Below are 19,109 nucleotides of genomic sequence, written 5' to 3' on the forward strand. Positions count from 1 at the left end.
CTATGAAACCAAGCTGAACTTTCCATCAGAGAAGCTTTGGACACTCAAAAGACAAATGGAAAATATTTTCATCGTATCTGCATTGTTTGTGAACTCTGTTGTAAGGAAATCCTGCTGTAATTTGGCTGTTAAAAACCTGCCTATCCTAAAAAGTGGCAGTTGTACCTATGCCCATTTTCCATTATTGGTTGATTATCTGTCAAAGACATCAAGGTTAATTTCTGTGCTAAGGAAGCCAACAGTAGTGAGAATGCCAGTATTTAGTGAACACAAGGCGGCTCCAGGCAATTCTTTTGGAGACAGGAACCATTTTTCATATCTCAATAACACCACAGGGACATTTTTCAAAACATGCACCAGTGAGATAATATTTACCCTGAGCACTGAAAGAGGGGAAATCGTGCTCTTGTGCACGCTCATTGTTTCAGAAAGTCATAAAGTCATAATACAGCTCCAGTAAAAAGCCTAACCTTCGTTCCTCTATTAGGATTAAACCCTAAGAATTAGTCCGGTAATCAAAGTTCTGTCTGGCTTGGTAATTCAATATTGTTACATAAACCAGCACGTGGAATATTGTAATGGAGGTAACAGTTGAAAAGTGACACAGGTAACAAAGTTTACTGATAAAGGAAGCAGAAAGTCTATGTCATTAAGAGATAAATCAGTAACAAGGCATTACTAGCAACACAAATGCCAATTTGCAGCTCAACTGGCCCAAATCATAGGAAATCATGACTTGGAATGTAGGAATGAATTAGCCAGCAAAAACACAAGCAAAACTTCTGCCTCTTCTTGTGCCATCCCACTGGAAGGTTACATTCTTTGCTTACTGGTGTATATCCAAAGTACAGACCAAAAGAAGTTTCTAGCCTAAAGCTACCTAAAACTAGCATAAAGCTGAAAGTGAACAGAAGAAAAAAAGACTACCTTTTATAGATTTTTTCCGTGCTGACACAGCATATCCACCATGCACTTTCTTCTTTTTATAACTTCATACATTTAATTGATGAGATACTGTCTCAATCATCACATTTCACCACGCATCAGACACCAAATTTAAGAAACTGACTTACTTTTATGCCCGTCTATTAACAGTTACACTGGGCTTAGGACTGACCCTCCACCCTTCCAATACTGACAGGCCAGGACCTGCCAAGTATCCTTTCCTTGAGTTACACAGAAAGACATTCGGTGTTCCATATTGAAATAACTACTTTTCAGGGCAGGAATGAACACGATATTAAACAGAAAAACCAAACAAAACCCACAAATAAATAAGTAAATAAATGAAATAACAGTGACCATTAAAGCACAGAGTTGCTATCAGTTGTGTTTCGGGGAAAATGAAAACCACGCTTTAAGACTATTTGAAGAAATAAAGGTCTGAGGGCCTAAATTCTAGATGCTTTTAATTGGCATTTTACATTCACAAAGAAACAAAGTCCTGATATTTGAGCAGGTCACCGCTTCACACAAATCTCAGATATTATCAGATGACACATTGGTCTTCTATTTTACTGCAACTCACTGGAGACACTCTAATCAAAAAACACCATATGAAAGGAAACCACTGCCAAGAAAACCAAGCATAAAAACTGGTGTGGTTTTCAATGAAATAAATAATACGCTTCTGTTCCCCTACTGTGAGAACATGACACCCTTTGGGTATCGGGACTATCTTTTTTTCCACAAACTTCTGCTTTTCTATCATTCTGGCTCAAGTCCTTCTTTATACACAAAAACAACCTCTAACCAACACACACCAGGCAGCAGGTGTAACAACAGGCACCAGGAAGTAACAACTGCTGAAGACAGCAATAATCCATCAGTTCGGTTCTCAAGAGCATTGGAAAATGAGAATAACACTGTAACATTACTCATGGCTTTTATGTCAATTTATTCAATCGGTGCAATCCTAATGCAATTACATCTTAAGCAAGAGCCAGGGAAGGGACTCCATGTCTCTGTCACGCAATCAAGGTTGGTAATCTTAATGAAAGTTACGGCAATTAAAAAATTATAAAGGATACTTAAAAGGATGAACAATTGTGCAGTCACTCTGTGCGCTGCAGACTTCCCAGGGTATCTGAAGTTACTGCTGTAGAGGGACTGGTATAATCCAAAGGCATTTGAAGATCTGTCGGAGAATTTCTCCCAGCTGCCCTCTCAGATGGCTTTTAAAAAGGCATGGTTAAGCCTATCCCATGCAGGAACTGCAGAAACAGCACTCACTGCCTCCCTGCCATTATGTTTCTGGCACCGGGCACTGGCAGCACATTTCTATCGCCTACACGTCACCTGCCTACCTGGCTCCAGACACAACCAACCGTTGGTTCAGACATGAACAACCGACCTGAGCTTTCCTTCACAAACAGGCAGGTTGAAATAACAAAGCTCTGGTTAAGAGAATTATTGGCTTTATAGGAAAAGAGGATAAGAAACGCCTCAAGTGTCCTCCTCACTATTTGCACACGTTGCAGCACTGCACACAAACACTTCTGCAAAGAGTTGGCAAGTGTTCAGCCTATTCGTGCTCACCCTATTTTTTGTGGGCCACTAGTCAGAGTAGAAGGAGAACTCTAGCCTACACCAGCAGAAAAGCAGCAGAGTATCACAGGAAAACAATTTGTAGACCTGGCTACTTGATTTGCTCATGTAGATTGACAGAACCTTTTTGGTTCATCAGTTTCTTTTCTTATCAGCAACTTCCATCAGTTTCAGCCTGATGAATACTTCTGTGACCTGTTTTGCAGGAGAAGCAATCTTCTAAGACACAGATATCCATTCAAATTGATGGACCAATTCTGAAAATAAAGTACAGTCTACAGGGCATTGTCACTGCTCTGTAGACAGAGCTGCCCTATCAGGGTAGGTACTGTTTTCATTGAAGAGGCACGTTCCTGAATGTATAACAGAAATGAGAAAAATCATGACGAGTCTCAAAATACTGCAAAAGCACCTCTAAAAAGCTGAACTACTATTCATTGCAATTGCTCCATAAACTCAATTGTAACTAAGATTTCTTAGACAAATTCCTAGGGACAAAGTCAACTTGCAGCCCTTTTCCATGACTGGACTCTGCACATGAACTGTAACTTCCTCATTGCTTGTTACAAAACGAGAAGTGAACACCTAGCAGCAGAACAACTGAGCAAAGGCAAAGACCACGAGCAGGCATCACTGCAGCCAAACCATAGTTCTAAATATTCACAATTTCCTCTGCTCCTGAACAGATTGAATAGACCTGATCAGGATCACTCCATTTATCTATCACTGCAAAGTAAAGCCATTACCTTGAAATAACACACATTTCAACACAGATGCTCAAGCTGAATTTGTTCTTGTGTTGGCAAAGCATAATTTTAAATAGTACCTTCCTGATAAGCACATTAAATGTACAAACGCGAGTTTAATTTCTTTTTTTCCATCTGCAAACTGTACAGTGCATTCTGCCACAGAGATTAAAAGCAATATTTTACATATAAATGACAAAGCATATTATTTGTTTATTTATTGTACTTCAGAGCAAGAACACTTTTCGTAAAGAAGATTCAGTTCCCAAGCTATTCAAACTGCCACCTCTCCTAAGATGACAGCAAGGACACCTCTGCATCTCTGTTCCAGCTTTGGAAAGAAATGTGCTTGTGAAGCCAATCTTCTACCTGTCCCCACTGACTTGGTTCTGAAGTTTGGATTCTGGACGAGTCACACAAGACCACGAAGTGATTTCCTGCCAGCTGAAACTGGTCTAACAGTCTCCAGCCACTATGAGGGCATTCAGTCTATGGGAGCAATCCAAAGTGGAAGAACAAAAGCCCAAACTCAGTGAATCTGAAACGCATAGAGCAGATATGCTTTCTGCATCAGCCTTTTCCCTTTATGGAAACACTTTTATCTAATAGATTGATTGCTAATGTGAGCACATACCTGCACAGCAGGTGTCTAATCTACCTTGAGGTATCTAGCTGCATCACACAGTTCAGAAGGTGGTTAAAGCTTAAGAGGTTCTGGCTTTATATTTTGTCTAGGTCTCAACTTTTGGGAAGTCAAATGCACGCCTTACTAAACAAATATGCTGAAAATTCATATCTACTTGTAAGCATTTTTCAAGAAAACCCAGAAGTTTATAGAATATTGATGCTTAACCTCTTTAGCAACTGGCTACAGTGCATATTATGTAATACACATTCAGACCAGTATGAGTTTTACTACTGGTTTCCCTGCAGCTGACATCCAGAATTCAATTAATTCTACTCAGAATTAATTAATCTGTCCTGCAGTAAAAGTTTCCAATATGTAACAAACAAGTCTTGTTCATGGTAGGCAGTAACAAGTGTTCTTCGGGGTTTAAACTCATTTTGTCTCACAGTTGTGAGAGATGATTCTCTATTTGCAGACTCAATCTGTTGATCACTCCTGCAGCTCCTCAAGACCAGAACTGATCACTCTCAGAGAAATATTGGCCTAGACACCTACCTGAGGGTCCCAACTTACAGTTTTCCGTATTTATTAAAAACACATTTAGTTTTACGTTAAAATGAATACTCAGAAATGGATGATGAGAATCTATTCCTACAGTCTATCTATTCCTACAGTCAAACTAAATTTATTTTACCTTGATCAACAGTATTTTATGCTTTGTTCTTGCCAAAAATGTTTCTACTTTGATTAGTTAGTAGCATGACATTTTAAGTCTGTGCAATATGCATACATACAATTTTTTTCCTTGACTTAACTGGAGTGCTTAAATTATACTTGCAAGCTGCTGATAAATCAATGTCATTTAAAGCTTTTATTTTTGTTTCCACGACTTTTTTCATTAGGCACTAGTAAGATGTAAAAGCAGCAACATCTTTAATGTTGAAGTCAACACTGCAGATGTAAGCCTCTTCCTCTTTAAACGTAACAGCTTGGACCTTGCCTCAAAGGAAGCCGAGACAGAGAAAAATCCTATCTGGCTGTGCTTTAATAAACATAAAGCTCCACATCAGAAGTAATTTTGGAGTAAGTTACTTCAAATAGAGGAATTCTGACAACATCAGCATTGGCAGCATTAGGTTAGCATCAGTATGGATCATGATGTTCTTCCTGCATCAGCCGTGATCCCACATGATCCCCTGCTCCTCTCAGCACTGCTTGGATCACGATATTGTGCTGGACTGTCTCAATTTTTTCCTCCTCACTGACCTTCCTTTTTCTAATTCTAAGTTTCTCACGTGTGTCCCTCTTTCCACCCTTGGGCTACCGCCGATTTCCCACCACCCCTCCGTGAGCTCCAGAAGCACCGCCAACGGTGTAAGACAGTCAGACCTGTGATTTCATGTGGCACCTCACTTCACGTGTCATGGAATAATTGCTGTAAGACAATGAATGATCAAAAGCCAGAGACACCAGGCAGCATTTTTAATTACTGTTCACAGCTTTTGTCACAGAGAGCAAAATAAGGGCCAAGACATCTAAGTTCTCTAATGAATTGTGCTGTGTATCAGGGAAAGCAAGCACCCAGATCTGCAGAAAGACTGGGCTGCTTACTATTGTCCAGAGGAAAATAATTTCAGTTCCCCACAGTCATCCTCTTCTGCATGCCAAGACTCTAACAAGCCTCTGCGCTTCAGCTTACCACAGTAATTACATTCTCACGCCCTAAAGGCAATATTGTCTGAAGCAGCACATTTTTAGGTCATTTCATAAACCTTCAGAGACTCCAGTTTTCCAAGTGGATTTCAAAACATCAATACTAAAGTTACTTGAATAATAACTAATCCACAAGGCCTTCATTTTAAAAACAGGGAAATAAACTTTGTCAAGCAAGAATTGATAATACACAATTCTTGTTGTACACAGTCCAGGCAATACTTCACACATTAGTTATGTCTGATCTTCCACACAAGGGAGAACTGGGGTCCTCAAGAGCCCAATACTAGAAATGACATGTCGTGATCCAAGGCTTTTTGTTTTGTTTCAATTTTTCTTACCGTTTCAAATATCAGATTTTATATAAGTGGGCTCTGCAAGGCAAAAGGCCCAGCACAATTAACATATTTCATAATTGCAAGAAACGCTTTTGACCCTTAGTTGGCTCAAAGTTGTATCATGCTTATTTAGCAGAATGAGCTACTTCCCTAATGAATCATTCAGAACGACTGAGAGAAGATCTGTGTACTTGGAAATAGCTGCAGAGTCTTGCAATCATTTTAAAATTTTCTACATATTAAATAGCTTTCTATTTTCAAAAGAAGCTCCAGGCGTGCACAAGAAATTGCACTCAATTTGTGATAGGCTTGAAGAAAAATCATTTGATTTTTTTCTGGCCTTGCAGCACTTCAGTTTGCTCCATGCTGCTCCAATTCTTCTGGAGCAGCATGTTGAAAGAATACACATAGGGGAAGGTTCTGATGTTTGGTATCTCACTTACATGAGTAGTCCAGCCTCCCTAGATAGTCAACAAAGCCTCCAGAGTGCACATCAGGGTGGAAATTAACACTAAATATCAGAATGCATGAATGCCCTCCTAAAGAAGCATCTTTGTAAATTGTCCCAATAAAGCACATGCTTTGAAATGAAGAAAGGAGAATCTCATCCAGGTAGAAAACACATAAAATATCCAACGCATCCTCACCGATGGGGCTAAAAATAACACCACTCAATTTTTTTCTCTTGCCCAAAACTTCATAGCTCACGGGTCAACTGCAGATCCCACAATACATCGCACTGTTCCACAATCACAAAGTTTAACAATTCATTAATTTAAAGTACCCTCCAAGTCTTCACATACACTCTTTAGATAACTGGTATGACAGCTCTTAGTTATCAGTAGCTAATAAAGGTTCCCTGCTCCTTTTGAGTGGAAATACTCTTTTAGGCAGACCTAGTATTAGGAAGGATCTGCAGTTGCAAGACCATCACACACAACTAGGAGAAAAATTAATAAAAAGGTCAAATTGTTCAAAAGTATCATTGCTTTTGACAGTGATAGAGACAGGACAAAATTTTGTGATTTCTTATCAGCACCATCAGTTGTAGAACAAAAAACTGAATAGAAACCAGGTAAAAATATTATTGTTAATAATAATAATAATAGCAATAATAATAGTAATAATAATAATAATAATAATAATAATAAAAAGGTGCCTCCAGTGCTCCTACAGCAAAGTCAGACAAGGTACACAAGACATTCTGGATTGATTTTAAACATGACTAAAATGGCACCACACTGCACTGTATTCCATATGGAGATGAATGAAGATATTTCATAATAAACATGTACGTCCAGATTGCCATCAGTCACATGGCTTAAATGTGAGGGTATTTGCACTGCTGAGAATAAAAAGATCAACTTTAATAACTTGGTTGCACTTGGAATTCTTTAAACACTCGGACTATACTGTGCTGCTGATCGTTAATCCATGTTTTTCAGCACAGGAATATGCATATTGCCAATATAAGAGCTGTAGGAGACCCTGGTCTCTCTATGCACCAGGAACAAACTTGGTATTTACTTTTTCAAAGTCCAACCTGTTCTATTTCAGTAAGATTCCCCCAAATCTTTTTATAATTATTTCCATTGCATATAAACATAATATCCTGGTATTAGTAAATTAGCTTGGCTAAATATAGTAGGAGCACTCATGTTTTATGGGGCATTTTCTCTGGTATGTGGCTAACATAAATAAAACGAGCGGAGCGAGGTTGGCTGTGCTCCACGAACATTACATCACTTTTCCTTAATAGGAAACCTCTCTGCAACTTAATGTCTTGCTTTAAACACAAGTGTCCACAAAGTCCTCAGCGAGGATCATCATATAAGGCCAGTAGTGAGCTGGAATAGACTAGAACATACAGCAGGGGCTCTCAGCACAACCTTGAAAAGATAACCTCTATTGAAAACCACCCTTCACTTCTTAACCACCTGCAGGGCTACAAAAAGATGCATGCAAAGTTCCAGTAAAAAGCAAAGGATGAAGTTCTAATTCCTATGACTTTACTTCAGTAAGCTCAGGATTTCCTCTAGTAACCTTAAGAGAGCTGCAAGTTACCAAAGGCAGACCTAATGCACTGATTAAAAGCAGAAAAAGAAGCAAGAAACATCTCCTCTGTTTTTATTTGCTGCTTACTTTTTGTGATCCTGAAAAAGAGAAACCCTCTATTTCATCCCTAGTATGACAGTATTTTGAAGAAATTAGTTAATTATTGTAAAATATCATTTGCCAACAGCATGATTTTGCCTCCTATGTACGCTGAGCTTTTCACCATAAGCAACAAACAGCCCACAGTAAAAGACTGTAGATAATAAAAGCAATAAATTAAATGCAGAATAAAACCTACATTTTTTTTCTTGAGAAAATGATGGTCCTTTTACTCAAATCTTTGCAGTCATTACCGAGATTGATTTTCATCTCTCAACACACAACACAGACAATAAAGTCTAGCAGACAACACAGTACATGAAGAATAAAAGTGCCCAAAGGAATTTATGCTCGTGCCATAATTAATGTAAACTTCAGTTCAAGCTATTGTATTTCAAATGTGCATTTGCTGAGCAATAATCCAAATCCTGCTTCAAGCCTGCATGAAGTATTTGCTGGCATGGAATTTTATTGAGAGCATAATCTATTTAGGCACTATCACTCAAATAAAAATCTATTTACCACAGTACAAAAAGTCAGAGTAGGTCATTTTGTTCTCTGGTTTTCCAGAAACCTCCAGAGGAGTTCACTGAGTGTCTCCTACACATTTTAGTGGCAGCTGGACTGCATGTAATCTTGGAAAATTTACACTAAACGTTGCCATGTTTACATCAGTGACACTCAGGAGAGAAAATGTCCATCTAGCGAAGGTATGCAGCAAATAAATGTAAGATAGAGTATGTCTCATAGCACTGGGTATTAAGTTTGAAATGGAGGGAGGGCAGATTTAGGTTGGATGTCAGGGGGAAGTTCTTTACAGAGAGAGCGGTGAGGTGCTGGAACAGCTGCCCAGAGAGGCTGTGGATGCCCCGTCCATCCCTGGAGGTGTTCAAGGCCAGGTTGGATGGGGCCCTGGGCAGCCTGGGCTGGTATGAAATGGGGAGGTTGGTGGCCCTGCGTGTGGCAGGGGGTTGGAGATTCATCATCCTTGACGTCCCTTCCAACCCTGGCCGTTCTGTGATTCTGAGAATTCTGCTTCAGATTAGAGAGCAGCCACACGTAGAACAAGCACCTGACAGTCAGGCCTTCTACAGGTCACACTGCTCATGAGAAATCACCTCCCCAGTTTGGATTTGTGAAGCCATTCCTTTACACTGTAATCATGATGGACAAGAAAGAACATCTGTGTCCACTTTACCTCTGAATGACAGCGTCTAAACAAGATCTTCAATTCACACACGCATTTACAGTGCAACTGCCTTAAAATTAATGAAGTCTTTATGTACATTAAAGCCAGAGCTCAACTTATGACCAAGAGTAAACTTCAGCTCCATTACTGGAACAATTTTATAGATTCCAAATGGAAAGTACTTGTGCTGCATTAGCACACTCTCTCCCAACACACAGTACAGACCTACATGTCTCTGAACATGAAGACCGGTAACGATAAGACTTGACTAAGACCCACATATTAGGTACTGCAGTTCTTGCTAAATAAATCACTATAATTCTCATTTCACTGCTGCACTGTGTCGCACTGTCGTTCTTCAAACAGAGAAAATATTTGCTAAAATCAGCTGCAACAGAAAAGAATTCAATTGTCTGCCTCTCTTGCTTATCTACTGAACACTATTATTATGCAAGTTTGCCTACTGTATATTGCAGCCACAAGAGGATTTGATACGTGAAATGGACACACACAGGCCATATGAGGAGAGGCTGAAGGAGCTGGGAACGTTCAGCCTGGAGAAGAGGAGGCTCAGGGGAGACCTCATAGCTCTCTATAACTTCCTGAAGGGAGGCTGCAGTGAGCTGGGGGTCGGCCTCTGCTCTCGTGTCATCAGTGATAGGACCAGGGGGAATGGCTTCAAGCTACAGCAGGGGAGATTCAGGCTGGACATGAGGAAGTATTACTTTTCAGAAAGGGTGGTCAGGCACTGCAATGGATGCCCAGGGAGGTGGTGGAGTCACCGAGCCTGGGGGTGTTCAAGGAAAGGCTGGATGTTGTGTTGAGGGACGTGGTTTAGTGGGAGCTATTGGGAATAGGTGAACGGTTGGACTGGATGAGCTTTTAGGTCTTTTCCAACCTTGGTGATTCTATATATCACATTCACTACATTCAAGTTTATCATAGGAAAAAATAAGCTGTACTAGGTTTCCAAACTTGTGTAAATGAATTCAGACCAACAGCCCATTTGTTTAAGACATTCTGTTGAAATTGTAATGGGAAAAAATGGTAATCATCATCTCTGAAAAGCAGGCAACTTTGGTGTAAATTTAACCTCATTTTAACAAATCTGAAAGTTCACATTTAGAAGTTTACTCATGTATTATAATGATTTGTCTCAAGCCTTGGTTTATGATTTAGGAATAATTTTTAAGGTGCATTAAGCATCTCAGCAATCTGCACGGCACGGAAATACCTGGAGATGCAAAGGTTTACATGTCCATATCCTTAGTTCAGCCCAGTCTGTAGAGACTGAAATTAAAAACATCGCATTAGAATTTGATGGAATGGTTTCAGAGAGTTGGTCTCTGTTCTGTTCCCAGAAAAGCTGTCACACAATCTGCATGTGCCACCTTTCATCTCAGTGTAACACATGTAAGCACTAGAAACACAAACCTTCACAACTGAAAGATGTTCCTATGTGCAAGGGGTGTGCAGATGGTAACTGCGTCTCCTTGGTGTCACACTGGAAATTTCAATTACACAAACACTGCCCGTGATCTGAGTATAACAACATGTAAGTCCAGGTCATTCATCACCGTTATTTAAATTACATAATCTATTTCAAGAACAGAAAAGTATTGTGGAACCGATGCTGTTTTCAACTGAACTTCTAAGCTACGAACAAAATAGAGAATTCTCTTTATTCTTGACAAAGCACATTTGCAATGAAACACACACAATCCTACCAACGCTGTGCAAGATTCCTACACAGATTTCCTTACACTGCTCTATATGAAGGAGAGGAAAGGAGAAAAGAAGCCAATAGAAAGCAGCTAGAGAAAGCACTTCAGCTGTTGAAGATACAGCTTTGTTATCTATATGACGAAGCGTTGTAACACTGCTACCACATTTGATTTTCCTAAACAGCACATAGGCCATATATGCTTCATAGCCTGGTTCCTTGACCACCTAGCCTGAGGAATCACAGAACCATAGAATGGCTGTGAAAGGGTTGGAAGGGACCTCAAGGATGATGCATCTCCAACCCCTGCCACATGCAGAGCCACCAACGCCCCATGTAATACCAGCCCAGGCTGCCCAGGGCCCCATCCAGCCTGGCCTTGAACACCTCCAGGGACGGGGCATCCATCAGACCATGTCACTGCTCCTTCAGCTCATGTATTTAGGACTTCTCTCATAAGAAACCCAGGCAAATGAGGAATTCCAGTCTAGTTTCAACCTCCATCAGCTCTTGCACACTCCGCAGTGCATTTGTGCTAACAATGACATCAAATATTAATATAATCATTGGATTTCTAAGCATCAGTAGAATTTGTTCATAGCCCTGCTTTTCAATGGAAACTCTTGGAATACAGACAGGTTTTCTTCCAAAACCTTCAGAATTCCATACTGTTAGGCAACTCATCAAGGAAAATTAAAAAGAAAAAAGAGACCATTCTCCTGGTTATAACTTTTGCTAAGTGACGACTATGGAAAAGACAGAAGTACACAACTCATGAAGAATCATGCATATTTAATATACTTACAGTTTCAGGTACTATCAACATATTTAGCATTTTTAATTGTTCATAATCTCTGAAGCTCTTGCGTTATTATTGCTATCTAATTATTTCACTGCCTGAGCTATATATTAAAAAAAAAACAAAAAAACCACTAATGAATTCTTCCCAGGATGCAGAACTCTATTAAAAAAAAAAGAGTAATTTTACATTAAAATATGATTTCTACATTGCAAAAACTATCTGAAGAAGACTGGAAGCCAAAATAAATTAAATCCTAAGTAACCTTATGCAATGAAGCCTTGGGGAAAATGTACCACTAGCAGGTAAGTAACGGTTTAAAATGTCTAGAAATATTCTACAAACAGCAGGTATCTCCATCAGATACCAAGAAAGGATCATTGATAGGCTGTGGCTTACCAAACACTTGCATTAATTTTTTGCAGGAGTTTTATCTTCCAGCACTGCAACCTAAAAATATCTGTTGTTCTTTCCTTTGTTTTGTGTTAGGAAACTAGCAGCAAAGTGAGCTTGTCTAGTATATATTACGCCAGAATAGATAATCCTAGCTACAGATGTGCACGAACCTGATCTGGATTAGAAACATCCGCATTTAGAGCTAATGAGATACAACGAATGAAAATTAATACTTGCTAGAGACAAAGTTGATACCTTCCTATCATTCCCAGCCACACACGTGTGTGTGAATATAATCTACAATACTATATCACTTGAATAAAATCTACAATACCATATTATTAATGACTAGTCACACACCCAATTTTTTAGGCCAGCGTGAAAATTCGGATGCAAGAATACATGCAATCCTAACTTTTCAGGCATTCACTCAGGCCATAGAAAAATCCCACTGTTTTGAAATGAGAAGTTGATTAAGAAGGCAATTATTCAAGAACACTGCACAATACACGCTGCTGTCACAGCAAAATTACTCGTCTTAAAAAGGACCTGAAATGTCTTCTTAGAACCAGAAGTATGATACTTTATTTCAAACACATATTCTTGTCTGCACAGCAGGCTGACCTGCACCTTAACGTGCAATGCTCATGACAGGCTCTTGCACACCAGAAGACCCAATAACAGGTAACAAGAAGGTTATGCAGACAGCAATTTACAGCACAATCAACTTAAACCTGAATTTTACATTCAAGAGCTCCCGAGGAATTTTATGATTCAGGAGTGCCCGAGGAAAAATCTGAAACGTTGAACAACCTTTCAGACTGATTAGGGGAATATGTTTTTCACGTGTTTCACTTGATATATCCCACATCTTACAAAAATCCCATCATCTAAAGCTGCTTTCCATCACCTCTTACTTGCCCTTTAAGCAGCATGCTGCAGCTACCTCCACCAGCCAAGAAACACCCATGAAAGCTTAAACTATTACACAAACTTTGCCAATGTCAGGGGTTTTAGCAATTGCTGAGTTTTTCCAACACTAAGGGTAAGTAATTGAGAAATCAGTCGTCCTTTTTAAACAACTCCTGTCAAAGGCACTTTCAATTTCAATCTGTAACAAAAATTGTGATGAATTTGAGATAATGAAATAGAAGAAGTACGTGAAAATAATCTCCACGATGAACTACAGAGATTAACATCAAGAATTCTGGAAGCTTGACAGCAGATTTCTCAGACTTCCTCTATCTCTAGGACCATCAGAGATGACATACAGATAGTTTCCCAAATTCAAAAGCACATTAGGTATTATTCAATTATGGTTTCAAGAATTTAATCTCTAACACAAGCCACTTCTGCCTTATATTACTCTCTACGTAAGGCCCTTGCTTTTTAAAACAATTCCATTAGCAATAAAAGGTACAACTCAAAACCTTTACAAACAACTCTCAAACATCACAGCTTTGCTTATTTTGACAGTGCTGCTGCTCTCTACAATCGACTCTGCTGTGCCATCACTGGAAACTTTACAGACCTATCAAACCTTATAGGAAAAGCATTAGATACTTCACAAAACACTGTATATTCACCCAAATTCACTCCACTTCTCCCTCAAAACTTCCATCTACTACCGATCAGTTTCCTGCTTAAACGCATTCCAATTCCATTCTGCTCTGCTCTTTATCAATGAGCTTGTTACTGTAAATATTAGCATTGCAAACAGTTTCTCTAGCTCGCACTTGCACAAGAATTCCCTCAGCAAATGGCCTGTCCTTTGCAGCGGTGCCATTAATGCTGAAAGCACAAACATCTATCTTCTCAATCCAAAAAAGGACATCATGTGGGTGCAGTGTCTCGGTTGCAAGCCGATAATCAGCCTTACTGGCAGATGGAGTTCTTTTGTAAATCATTCTAATTAACTGCCCCTAGGTCACGTTCTATGGTTAGAAAAGGAAGTAAACAAAAGCACTTTATTCCTATTAGTAAAATAATGCATTAAATCTAGCACTAAAACTATTCATTTCCAAGTCAAAAGTTTGACCATACAAAGAATCAAGCCCACAGATAATAATCAAATCCTTGTAAGAAGTGTAGCAATGGCTTGCTTCCTCTCAAGACTTGCATGGCAAAATAATTTGAAACTGATGTGCAACGGAGTGATAAATGCTCTATTACAATGGCTTGTAACAAACGTAATATCTGCTACCATTTCTTGATATTTCTCTTAACTTGTGCAATCCCTGACATCGTTTGTCAGGAAAACTCCAGCAAGGTCTCACAGAGCAGCTGGATAGCAATTGCACAGCCCCTTTAAAATGACAGCCTGCGATTCAGAAAGCTTTGCTTCTCTCCTTGAAAGATTTCTCAGTGTTAAAAGAAGCTGAAGAGTCCTTGATACTGGTCTAGCTGCAATGCACGTGGTCAGGGCTGAACTCCACCATCGTGGGAACGGTTCCATCACACACCACAAGACGTGCCTTTGACATCAAGAACAGATTCCTGCAACATGCTCCAGTGAGGGCTGCAGAGAAGGCTCATGGCTTGCTTGCCGCTGGTTGCTGAGGGCAGTCTCACTACTTGGGGGAGAGCAAGGACAAAATGGCAAAGAGATTCTGATTTCTGAGACTTCTGCTCATTTTTCCACGGTTTATCATACGATTCACTGTCGTTATTTACATTTCAAGACAGCGTTTGGTTTACACTCTTGCATTCTTTACCTATTATTATGGCTGCCAAATTTTGAAGGGTTAGAAACAAAGGAACTCAGAAGAGTTTCAGAAGCAGCAGTTTCCAAAATGCTCAGAAACATGTCAAGGTGCTGCTTTATAGGCCAGAGAGAACCCCAGGACTAACCTCAGAGTCAGCAGCTCAATTCATTTTTTGCTTGAGAAAATGCTGACATGATATTATGGTTTTACGTCGCACGCTTTGTCTCTCCATTCATATGGGCAAGTACACATGCAATGCTTTTTTTCCTGAAAACTCTGCTCAATGAGCACAAAAGATTCCTGAAATGCAACTTGCATTAAGAAATCATATTTCTTTCTTTCTTTACAGAGTGTTTTAACATAAAGCAGAGAATGAAAGTGATCATTTTCCAGAAATTCCTGATGAACAACTTAAAAAAATGTTATACAGTATAATGTATAACAGTGTATGTTATACAGTCAGTAACCTTGAAATCTCTAGCAGAAGGTCCAAAAATCATGGAAGATAGAATGGAAAGCACATGTAACATCCTAGAGACTCTTAAGACAACATAATGTACTTTCAATACAGTTTGAACTTCCATCGTCTCACATTATAAATTGTATTTCACGTCTGTAGAAACTGATAGAAGATGTGTCACTCTTTTTCCACATTACATACAGATCTCCAGGTTTATATAATGATTGAAAGATTCTCAACGTTTATAGGAAATAAAGATTTCCTCCCTAAAACACAGCCAAACAGTATGGCAAACTACTTAGTACCTGCAAAAATAGGCTGCAGGATTTGTATGAGAAAGAGTAAACGCGATTTGGCAAAGATGTTGAACCGAAGAATATGAGAGTTATGGTGGATATACATAAATTAGAAGGTAGCTTTAGAAAGTGAGAAGCCATAAAATTCATTCATTTCCTCATTTCAAATGAGGAAACATCTTTTGCGAAGGATAAAACGCAATTATCTCTGGCTCATCACTAAAAATTATCAACAGCTTCGAGAGTATATAAAATTAGACTGTTCATTGAGTGATTTCTGATGAACACTTCTGAAGTCCAAGCACTTTTCCTGAGAATGTCCAAAAGGCACCTGTAGCTATGCATCAGCACCTCTGTAGAGTGTAGATACCAACACATCCTTTAATGTTTCTTTACATATTTGTGGTTTTAGGCACCTCAGATTTGCAAACAGCATCACCTTGCAACAGACTCACCATCAGTAAAACAATATCATGTAACTTATGCTTTCATCATGATCTATGAAAATTCTGACAGGAAACAGGGATTACACACAAATAGACAGCATCTGCAAATGCCTAATCCATAAAATATTACGACTACCTCTGGGGTTTTCAAAACTTTACTTACACTAAAAAATAATAATAAAAAAAAATCACTAGATACTTGGCCACAACATAATAAAGCCATAAGGCAGGGTGTCCTCCAGAAACCTTCAAACTCTGAAAAGAAAGGCTTTATTTTTCATAGCCAAAATAAGTACAGTGATGTAGGCTGGAAGAAATACAACACCACTAGGTTTCTATTCAAGGAAACTCTCCATCAATTTGAGCAAAACTTTTTTACGTTGCCTTGGTGAAACTGCTCTGCTAGCCAAAGTTGGACTTATTAAAATTGTTTTGCACTTTAATAGCTGCTTTAAACAGATCATCCCCATGAGTCAGATACAGATTTTTACTCATGCTCTGTATGTGGACACACACATGCATATATATTCATGCACTATATATATATATATGCACACAGAAACAGACTTGCACCATCTCCTCTCATAAAAGAGTTCTGCATTAACCGCTCATTGAAGCCAGCAAGATGCATTTTGCATACATCTAGATGTACGTATGCACACAGTCCTTGAAACAGAACTGAAAGAAACAATTATTTTTCTAGTCACTACTTCTGCACTGTGATTCAGCCTGCACAGCATAATTCATCAGTGGAGCATATGTTCACAAGCACAACAAAATCCAACTACTAAAAGAACACGATCATTTTTAAGGATAAGTCTTCCAAGACGCATGTAAGGGTGCAAAGATGGGTAGAAAAAAGCCCAATTTAAAGCTTGGCCTAAAAAGCACAGATAGGCTCTCCTGAGAAAAGTTGCTGCAGCACATGCAGGTCTTGATTTAAACCAGACTCCTGTATTCAGTCTGGCTGCAGAACAGGGGTCAGGCTTCTTAAACGATTCTGTAGCAGAAGAATCGCAGTTGGACTAGACAACTGCTGAAGGTCCCTTCCAACCAAACTGCTCTACTCAATCAATCAATGGTTGGAGTTGGAAGGGACCTTAACTACCATAAGGTTCCAACCGCCTCGGTCGGGCAAAGACACCTCTCACCAGACCCCATCCAACCTGGCCCTGAACACCTCCAGGGATGGGGAACCCACAGCTTCTCTGGGTAACCAGATCCAGCGACTCACCATCCTCTGAGGGAAAAATGCCTAATCTAAATCTATCCTCTCCATTTAAAGTTGTCTGCCCTTGTGTCCTATTACTGCAACCGCTAACAAAGAGTTCCTCTCCAACTCTCCTGTAGGCTCCCTTTTAGGTACTGGAAGTCCACAATAAAGTCTCCCCAGAATGTTCTCCAGGCTCAACAACCCTAAATGTCTCAAATGTCTCATTCTCTCTTCGTAGGAGAGATGCTCCAGAATAAAGTGGAAGAATCCCCTTCCTTTCTGTGCTGGTCACACTGCTTTTGATGCAGCCCAGGATGCAGTCTACTTTCTGGGCTGCTGGTTCATACTGCCAGCTCGAGTCGAGCTTTTCATCAACCAACATCCCTAAATTCTTCTTCCCTGAGAGCTGCTCTCAATCCATTCACTGCCTGTACTCATGCTTACGATTATTCTGACCCAAGTGCAGGACCTCATGCTTGGCCTTTGTGAGGCTCACACAGACCTACCTCTGTGGCCTGCCAAGGTCCCTCTGGATGGCAATCCTTCCCCAAAGCGTGTCAACTGCACCACTCAGCTTGCTGCCATCAGCAGATTTGCTGAGGGTGCACTCAGTCCCACTTTCCTCGTCACCAACAAAGATGCTGAACTTCTCTAGCGTTAAATAGTTGACTAAAGAATCACAAAAAAAAAAATAAAATAAAATAAAATAAAAAAATCCCATAATCTTTTTATTTCACTAGAGCTTAAGGCAGCTCATAACACAGCTCCTTCAGACCACTAGATATTGCTTGCATACATTTCCTGCTCTCCAAAGTAGATTATTCTTCACCATAGTAGAGGAATGCTTTTTCAATTTCCATTTAAAAATTAAATCCAGCTAACAGAACCTTCATCCAATTCAATGCTTTTAAGGCAAAGTTCAGTTTCTTTCCTGTAAATGAGAAGATTAAAACAGTTGTGCCTGAGACCATAAAAGCAATTAAGTCCAACACTGACGATGTAAACTTAATTCCTTGTGTAGTGCTATCAGGTACTGTTCTGTTAATGCATGCATAGCATACAAGGCAATACTGCCCTTCGCTCTGAATTTGATGGAGTTTGTTAGTTGGTAAAGAATGCCCTGGGAAGGAATGGAACAAGTCTGAATAAATAGGTTCCAAAGGACGGCTTCAGGACAATGCCCCATTCTAAAAGTTGATCCAAGTTAGTCAAAGGTTTCTTACTCAAACCATCCCTGGAAAAACAAGCACAATACGTAGATTCATTTGCTTTTTGGCTCACCTCATGTACCACACAGAAAAAGGTCTAGCAGTAAATTGAGCCCACTGCATTTTTTCTTCCTCTTAATTTTTTAACCAAACACTATTTATCTTGAACTCCTTTCCTTTGTGGAAAGGGAAAGTGCTGGGGAGTGCCATATACAATGCATCAATTACAATCACTTACTGCTTCAATAAAGGAAATACAAACTTCCCGTCTTGGCACGTGTTCGAATGTCTTGAGCATGTGGGAGAATGACCATGTTAAGTGTCTAGACTGCAGTGTGTAAGAAAAATGTTTCCTATGTTTCCCATTCGTGTGCTTCTCCAGAAAGTATACTTCAGATGCCTTAATTATTGGTTAACCTTCTAAGGAAGTTGTGGTAGCACAATTTTCTTGTTTGTTTGTTTGCATTTAATTATCTGTAAAGCTCTAGGATGTTCTAACAGTTGTGGTCACAGAAGACCGACTTCTTCACTTTCTGCACAATAAGAAG

General features: G+C 39.5%; 1 protein-coding gene across 6 annotated transcripts in view; it reads right to left on the reverse strand.

Moving 5' to 3' along the window:
* Nucleotides 1–19,109, reverse strand: part of PALLD (palladin, cytoskeletal associated protein) — a 177,389-nt gene that overhangs the window by 41,397 nt on the left and 116,883 nt on the right. Inside the window, exon 2 of one of the 6 annotated variants that reach the window (XM_052690146.1) lies at nucleotides 10,550–10,605. The exons of the other annotated variants lie outside the window; for them this stretch is intronic. The gene's annotated coding sequence lies outside the window, so the exon portion shown is untranslated. The remainder of the gene's footprint in view (nucleotides 1–10,549; nucleotides 10,606–19,109) is intronic. 6 annotated transcript variants of the gene reach the window in all.

Source organism: Tympanuchus pallidicinctus, unplaced genomic scaffold, assembly GCF_026119805.1.
Source record: "Tympanuchus pallidicinctus isolate F22 unplaced genomic scaffold, pur_lepc_1.0 scaffold26, whole genome shotgun sequence".
Taxonomy (NCBI): domain Eukaryota; kingdom Metazoa; phylum Chordata; class Aves; order Galliformes; family Phasianidae; genus Tympanuchus; species Tympanuchus pallidicinctus.